The 8,658-nt window shown below is 34.7% G+C and overlaps 2 long non-coding RNA genes across 3 annotated transcripts; one reads left to right on the forward strand and one right to left on the reverse strand.

The window, feature by feature from the left end:
- Positions 1 to 522: 522 nt before the first annotated feature.
- LOC127979393 (uncharacterized) lies at positions 523 to 4,068 on the forward strand. Of its 2 annotated transcripts, none has more exons than XR_008158783.1 (6): positions 523 to 775; positions 1,508 to 1,607; positions 2,565 to 2,715; positions 2,859 to 2,943; positions 3,459 to 3,581; positions 3,698 to 4,068. It is a non-coding gene; the product is annotated as an uncharacterized LOC127979393 (long non-coding RNA). The 2 variants fall into 2 exon arrangements; XR_008158782.1 differs by having other exon boundaries at positions 2,600 to 2,715.
- A 3,181-nt stretch (positions 4,069 to 7,249) lies between these two features.
- On the reverse strand, positions 7,250 to 8,644 carry LOC127979395 (uncharacterized). Its single transcript, XR_008158785.1, has 3 exons — positions 8,389 to 8,644; positions 7,556 to 7,655; positions 7,250 to 7,390 (listed from the first exon to the last, which is right to left on the reverse strand). It is a non-coding gene; the product is annotated as an uncharacterized LOC127979395 (long non-coding RNA).
- Between the last annotated feature and the right edge of the window lie 14 nt (positions 8,645 to 8,658).

The raw sequence follows: 8,658 nt of genomic DNA on the forward strand, positions 1-8,658 counted from the left end.
CTTTCTTCCTGTCCTGTGCATAATAGAGTTAACAACAAATAAAAGGCATGGAGAGAGCAGTGAATGAGTTCCTAAGTGTTAGGGTGGATTATCCCTGTGCCTGTATCCATGGTTAACTGGGCAGCCATAGAGCACCTAATGGGATAAGAAGCGACTGGAACGGTAGGTGAGGCCCGTCTGATTCCTTTTCTCTGTGACACCCGCTGATCTCTTCCTGGCCTGAGGACAGCCAAACCTGTTACACAATACGGATATAAAGAGGTTTACAGAAACTCTTTGTTGCTCTTTTTCACAATCCTTATATAGATTTTGGTACTTTTATCCCTTCATGTTGATAAATAAAGTGTTTAGAGTCCTTGGTCTTGAACATAATTAGATTATTTAATTAGATGTGCTGAGCATTATGTGTTATCCACATAATACAACGTAAGACAATGTAAGACAATTAGCTATTTTGGCTATGCCGTTTTATTAAAGCCTTTTCATATCACATATTTCTACCTATTATATTGTGTAAGAAAACACAACCCATTCTCACTCCAAAGGCGTCAAAAACCGAAGCATGGTCAAGCGCCCCTAGCGTCACTTTTATGACGCCAAATGTGCCTCTCGGCGTCGACTATCGAAGCACTACGACCTTCATTGCTTTCAGTGGGAAACTTTTGGCGTCAGAATTCGACACGAGGACATGAGATGTTTATCGCTATGAAATCACGTTCAAGAAGTCTCATTCAGCACACATCGCGCGATACTTGCTATCATTTCCACAGTTTGGGTGAGTAGTCGTATATACGCTCTTTTAATGCCTTTTATAAAATGTATTCTGTCTTCTTTATTAATCAGATTAGTGCCATATGTTTAATCGCTGTATTATGTCGGTCATCCGCGGCTGTCTTTGAGTTTCATTGCGTTTAAATAAATGAACACAGCTGCTAATTAGTGTGATTAAACTCTATCTGTCACGTGACGTGCCATAGACCTTCGATCCGTTTTATATTATTATTAATTTCAGGATCAATGATGTAAGTTGTATTTGTAGTAAAATCATGGTAATCACGACACAATAGTAATAAATGAAATGTGAAGTTAAAACACAGTAAATGGAACATTAGTAACTGTAACTGTAGTTTTACTATGATATATTAATAATCAATACAACAATACAATAATCACCAAACCAGCTATGTTTGTATCACTGTAATGTTAGTGTTTTTATGTGCTTTTATATGACAGAAATCACAGTAATCATGTGTTCTGTACCATGCTTTTAATACCTTTTAATGTAAATCCAAAAAAAAAAAACATCAAATTAAAAATAAATAATAAAACATGTATTTTTCCATCTTGCAGTTCATTCATATCAGTTTATATATATATATATATATATATATATATATATATATATATATATATTATATCTAAATATTTTGCTCACAGATCATTATTAACATTCTGTATATAATTCAATTTTATTTTCTCTCCCCTTTTTTATTATTTTTATTTTTAGCTGAAAAGACGTAAAGGCAGTCAGCCCAGTGGTGTTTCTGGAGAGGGATTCCTTCAGAAATGGAGAAGACAGAAAGCTGCGGAGGCAGATATTTGCAGCAGTTAGTCTGTGATAGTTTGTCTCTTTTATCAAAAATTCCTGCTGTTATAATTTGTACAGCATTTGTTGTTTCTTAAACTGTTGCACTGTCCAAATACCCACACTTGCCATCTTTGCACTTGACCACTTGATTACTTATTTGAAGTCTTTCCTGTATTTGGCCTAGTGTTCGAGTGAGCATGATGACCACGAGTGTGTGTCGAACTTTTCATGACCTGATGACTGTGTTTCCCAATCCTGATCCTGGAGAACCCCAGCACTGCACGGTTTTGGTGTCTCTCTTATCTGCCTTGGAGTCTTCACTGATGAGCTGATGAGTTGAATCAGGTGTGTTTGATCAGGGAGACATCTCAAATGTGCAGTGTTGGGATTCTCCAGGACCAGGATTGGGAGCCACTGCCTTATGGGACACTTATGTGTTTAAAGAGATTTTTAATATCTAATTATCAATATTTCACATAATGTACATTGGACAGCTTTCCATGACCTTTTGTGAGACCTCGGCAAAAAGTCTGACGATTTATTCCAAAACATGATGCATGATGGGATACACTAAGCTTTGTATAGCGCTCCGGAGCAGTATTGGAGAGGTTTAGTGTGTGTTAAGGACGCTGTGCTTTGGCATTATTAAGACCGGGGACAGTCTCGTTCACACACTCTCAAGTGGCCAAGACTGCAAGTGTGGGTATCTGGACAGGGTCAAAGTCTTAAAAATGATCCCTAAACACAGTCGCACATCACAGTCTTAATAATCCAGTTTAACACTTGTATGATATTATACAAGCCCCAGGACGGTCTCATCTGACACTATCAAAAGAATTCATATGACTATAGCTTGTTATTAATTACTTGCTTTCAATAATGGATGCATTTAACATTTAATTATACAGCATCTTTACAGAGGTGTAATGTACAAGTTGCACGTAATTAATAATATTTCCTTCTTTCTGTCTTACAGGATTTTTTCCAGATAATGCTGTTCTTCTTTTTCAGGTCTAAAATATCGAGCTCAACAGCTATTTGAAGAGCCAACCCTCACAAACCTTCCTAAAAACTAAAAGAGCTATTACTGAATCTCAGCGAATCTTGCCATGATCAGCTCTTCCCAGGTACATTTGTTTAGAATATTTTTTTTAATCAACATTTACTCATCAAATGCTCTGGTCTGAATCTTACTTTAAATTAATTTAATTATGTTTAATGAGCAACATTAATTGCACACAGAGTAAGTAGAGATTTTCTTGTTTGACAGAAGAGAAGGAAGACCAAGGAAATGATTTGCTCAGGATGAGGAATGAAGATGGCCATCTTGTGCTCAAACAAACAGAAGTCCTCTGGTATGTGTGTGTTGAAGCAATGATGTGTTATACAACATTTTATGATGATCTCTCACAGAATTGGTCATGTCAGCCTTGATTTCGTTTTATACTATTACAATTACAGCATGTTAGCAAAGTGTGACTGGACATTTTTAATATTATGTTTTTAAAAACACACCACCTGTTTTAAAAGTAGACAAGTATCACGAAATTGGTTTAGTTGATATAAACACCAATTGACATTATTTCATTGTTTTGTAAATGTTATGTTATAAATTGTGAATTGATAGTTGATTGGTTTGAAGCCAGGCCTTACACTGCACCGACTAAAACACATTTGTGAGAGAAGTCAGGAACTTTGGAGAAAGATTCTAGAGGAAAAAAAAACACATTTACTGCAACAATAGATGAATTCTAGAGTCTCTGAGAACTACACATGCTAATGCAGTCTAATGAGCAAGATCTTTGCCTCTGTAACTTTTTCTTAATTCTTGCAGAATGACATTATTATTGCAGTATTTTTATTGGTACAGATGATCTCATCAGCCAAATGAGGGGTTTTGACCAAGTGATGCTCTTGAAAGGAGTGAAAGGATGTGGTAAATTGTCTTCAGAGAAAAAGCTTCTCAAAAGGTCTTAAAACAGCTTGAAGAATGGTAAGTGTACAGTACTACAAGGGTCATAGTTGGTCACCCTGCTAAAATCACACAGAACATAAGCTGCGCTCTCTGTCCATTAAACAACTTGATCTGGATTGTGTGTTTCACTTCAGGTCTGGGATGTTAGGACTGAGAGATCCTCTGGCTGAGAACAAGCTACACCACATCAGTGCTGGACATCAACCACAAACTGTTTCCAGACACGAGAGAAGAAGATCACGATGGGGAGATGAAACCAGTTTAGATGTGATGATGGGAATCATTATTTTCTGGAACAGTATCACATGTCTTATATGTATCACATGATCTGTATCACAGTTGACTGGATGGGACTGTGTGACTTTTAAGGACATTTCATCACTCATCTGTGTGAACTGATTTATATATGAGGTTAATGTATCTTTGATGATAATTATTTTCATTGAATCTTATTTGTCTTGATGCTACTTTATCAACTTTATAGTCTATGCTTCAATAAAATGAAAATGGTCAATATTGTGTTCTGAAGATTCTTGGTAAATACATCATTTTACTAGGTAGGCTCATATGTGTTTATTTTAGACTTGGAAAAACGACATATTAATTATTGGGATTATTTTTTTATTTAAGACATAAACATTTTTGATCGGATTAATAACATCTGGGACATCAGTACACCAGAAAGTATTTTTTTATATTTTAGTAACAAATATGCACATTTTTTTGTGAAATACAGGGAGTTACAAGATTAATTATTCTGCATTACAAGATGGTGCCATGGGCTTTATTGTTACAAACACTTAAGGGATAACTGAGAATGTAGCAGGAATGATCAACGTGGATCTTGTACTGCATTAAAACCAAGAGCACGCACATTACTGATGTCCAGCACCTGAGGAGCAAGATACGGGGGTGAGGAGGACATTTTTACACTGATTTCGGCTAATTAGTTATATATAATGCTAATATATATATATATATATATATATATATATATATATATATATATATATATATATATATAAATTAATATTCTTAGCACTGCATGAATTTGTCCTTGTGTAATAGTGAAGTATCACAATGTGTATACATTGTCCTTGATTACTGCTTTACAGTGGGGAATAGATAATGGCAAGTTGTTGCAGGTTCATCCATTATATTTCTTGCCATTTACTTCAAAAATCAAAGAAATAATCTATTATTTTCATTATTAAATCATTTCTTTCTAATTTTTCCATGTTTCATCAGATGGCCTCACAATGTCCTGTCAAAAGGTATAATAGCCATGATGAATAGAATAGAAAACAGAGGACTGTGAAAACTGTCAGATATAAATGTGACTCAGCTCAGTTTGTTGTTCATGATGAGGAGAATACATATATGTAGGTTTTACTGCCCTGCTACCCCCAGGGGCCCAGTAGCACCCCCCGGAAGAGCCCAAAACTGTACATTTCAAATGGCTGTAAATCAGACTCCAATTAACATATCAAAGAGAAAATGGGCAGGATTATTACTTATGCTATGCTGATAAAATAATGTTGAGCTCAGTTTTCAGAAATAAGTGGAAAGCTGGCATAAAAGCATTTTAAATATTGCTCACTGTAAAATACCACATTTCAGCCTGCCTCTCAAATACATCACAGATGTTTGCACAATAAACATATTTAGATATCCAGTTTACCTTAAAATAAATAATTTATTTAGTTTCGTTAATAAAAAGTTTTAAACTACATTACCCACAAGCCTCCGTCGTTCTATCTATAGAAAGGCAACACTAGGGGGCTGTTTTTTGTAGTTCATTGAAGTTATGCTTAGGGTTAGGATTAGGATCTCGCTAAAGATGTCATTTTTCTCAAGATAGCAACACTTCATTGTTGACTTAATATATTACTAATGTGATGATAGGAGCAAAACATACTTTTTTACATGATGCGCTGTTTAATATGGGTTAAAAGATAGTCCAACCACAGACTGTCCTGAAAAGTCATAGCCAATGACATCTAAGCTGAGCAGCAGCGTCACATTTCCTTATCCATGTATGACAGATGTCTTTCGTTTTTCGGCTGAAGGGATAGATTCGGTTAACAATAGATTAAGCTTGCTACTTATTAGATTCTGTTTTATTAACGTCTTCACCTTCCTCCGTTGTTCAGCTTGATAAAAATTGGGCAATATTGATGTGCACATGCCCAGCAGTCGCAGTTGTATCCAACAGATAGATTCCTCTCATTAAATATAAGACACATTTTTAAGATTTGTATTTTTTTTTTTTTTGACCAAAGACAAATATATTTACTAATCAAATGACGTGCTTCTAAAATTTACATTGTATATTACATTGTGTTTTAAAGTTAAAATTGTTCACATTTGTGTTTCTGTGATTTACCATTCTCTACCATTTGAACCCTAGGAATAAAAACAGAAATTATAAATGAATGAATGAACAAATAAATACATAAAGCATAATAAACATGCATATTTTTGTAAGGATCTTCCATTATTTATTGATATGTCAAACTCATTTAAAGACAACATGCCCAAATTACTACACTGCATCCTCTGTCACCAAGCTCGTTTTTGCCACCATAAAGAATAAAAAGGCAGTTATGTTGTAAACATTAACTATTTTCAGTATGCAAATGAAAATGCTTTTATTAAAAAACAAAACAGTAAATACAGTATGTCTTTCAGAGAACACTGGAAAAAGATCAATTTTATTAAAAAAATTAAATTGACCAAAATGTTATACAACACAATGTAAATGTTTCAAACTCACAAAAAAACACCATGAAGACATGCATGTCAAGTGTGCAATATCATCTATAAAACTCAATCAGCACAGCATCAAATAAACACTGATTGTCTGAACAATGGAAGACAGAGAAAGTGTTCAGGAAAACAAACACCTGCTAGCTTTGACATAACATCATGAATTCACTTCATGACTGGAGCTAGGGGATGACTGTGTATGAATATCTCCTTTACTAAAACTCTTAATTAAAGTCTAAAAAGTTCACTGTATGAAGCTTGAAAAAGAGAACAAAATGCTTTATCAATACGAAAAATACTATTTTTAACTATTGTTTTCATCACTGGTTCTGTAATGTATTCATTATGAGCTTATAAATAAAACAAAGTTACATCTTCTGCAAAAATCAAACCACTGCAAAGTCTAATCACTGATCCAGGGACCATATCTGTGTGTGTGGGGGATAAAGAGTTAACGAGGTGAGTCCTTGTGCATGAGGGAGAACTGCAGTGTTATCCTCAAACAATCCTGTAAAACAGAAATATTACATTACATTCAACTTATACATTACACTGTGTTTTGTTTAGACCATAAAAGCAGCCTCTGTAAAGATGCTGTAAAATTAAATGTTAAATGAATCCATTATTGAAAGCAAGTAATTAATAACAAGCTATAGTCATATGAATTCTTTTGATAGTGTCAGATGAGACCGTCCTGGGGCTTGTACAATATCATACAAGTGTTAAACTGGATTATTAAGACTGTGATGTGTTTAGTACAGTATGTGAAATATTGATAATTAGATATTAAAAATCTCTTTTTAAACACATAAGTGTCCCATAAGGAAGTGGCTCCCAATCCTGGTCCTGGAGAACCCCAACACTGCACATTTGAGATGTCTCCCTGATCAAACACACCTGATTCAACTCATCAGCTCATCAGTGAAGACTCCAAGGCAGATAAGAGAGACACCAAAACTGTGCAGTGCTGGGGTTCTCCAGGATCAGGATAGGGAAACACAGTCATCAGGTCATGAAAAGTTCGACACACACTCGTGGTCATCATGCTCACTCGAACACTAGGCCAAATACAGGAAAGACTTCAAATAAGTAATCAAGTGGTCAAGTGCAAAGATGGCAAGTGTGGGTATTTGGACAGTGCAACAGTTTAAGAAACAACAAATGCTGTACAAATTATAACAGCAGGAATTTTTGATAAAAGAGACAAACTATCACAGACTTACTGCTGCAAATATCTGCCTCCGCAGCTTTCTGTCTTCTCCATTTCTGAAGGAATCCCTCTCCAGAAACACCACTGGGCTGACTGCCTTTACGTCTTTTCAGCTAAAAATATAAATAATAAAAAAGGGGAGAGAAAATAAAATTGAATTATATACAGAATGTTAATAATGATCTGTGAGCAAAATATTTATATATATATATATATATATATATATATATATATATATATATATATATATATATATATATAAACTGATATGAATGAACTGCAAGATGGAAAAATACATGTTTTATTATTTATTTTTAATTTGATGTTTTTTTTTTTTGGATTCACATTAAAAGGTATTAAAAGCATGGTACAGAACACATGATTACTGTGATTTCTGTCATATAAAAGCACATAAAAACACTAACATTACAGTGATACAAACATAGCTGGTTTGGTGATTATTGTATTGTTGTATTGATTATTAATATATCATAGTAAAACTACAGTTACTAATGTCCCATTTACTGTGTTTTAACTTCACATTTCATTTATTACTATTGTGTCGTGATTACCATGATTTTACTACAAATACAACTTACATCATTGATCCTGAAATTAATAATAATATAAAACGGATCGAAGGTCTATGGCACGTCACGTGACAGATAGAGTTTAATCACACTAATTAGCAGCTGTGTTCATTTATTTAAACGCAATGAAACTCAAAGACAGCCGCGGATGACCGACATAATACAGCGATTAAACATATGGCACTAATCTGATTAATAAAGAAGACAGAATACATTTTATAAAAGGCATTAAAAGAGCGTATATACGACTACTCACCCAAACTGTGGAAATGATAGCAAGTATCGCGCGATGTGTGCTGAATGAGACTTCTTGAACGTGATTTCATAGCGATAAACATCTCATGTCCTCGTGTCGAATTCTGACGCCAAAAGTTTCCCACTGAAAGCAATGAAGGTCGTAGTGCTTCGATAGTCGACGCCGAGAGGCACATTTGGCGTCATAAAAGTGACGCTAGGGGCGCTTGACCATGCTTCGGTTTTTGACGCCTTTGGAGTGAGAATGGGTTGGAAAACAATATACAGTTGA

Source organism: Carassius gibelio, chromosome B19 (assembly GCF_023724105.1).
Source record: "Carassius gibelio isolate Cgi1373 ecotype wild population from Czech Republic chromosome B19, carGib1.2-hapl.c, whole genome shotgun sequence".
NCBI classification, from domain to species: domain Eukaryota; kingdom Metazoa; phylum Chordata; class Actinopteri; order Cypriniformes; family Cyprinidae; genus Carassius; species Carassius gibelio.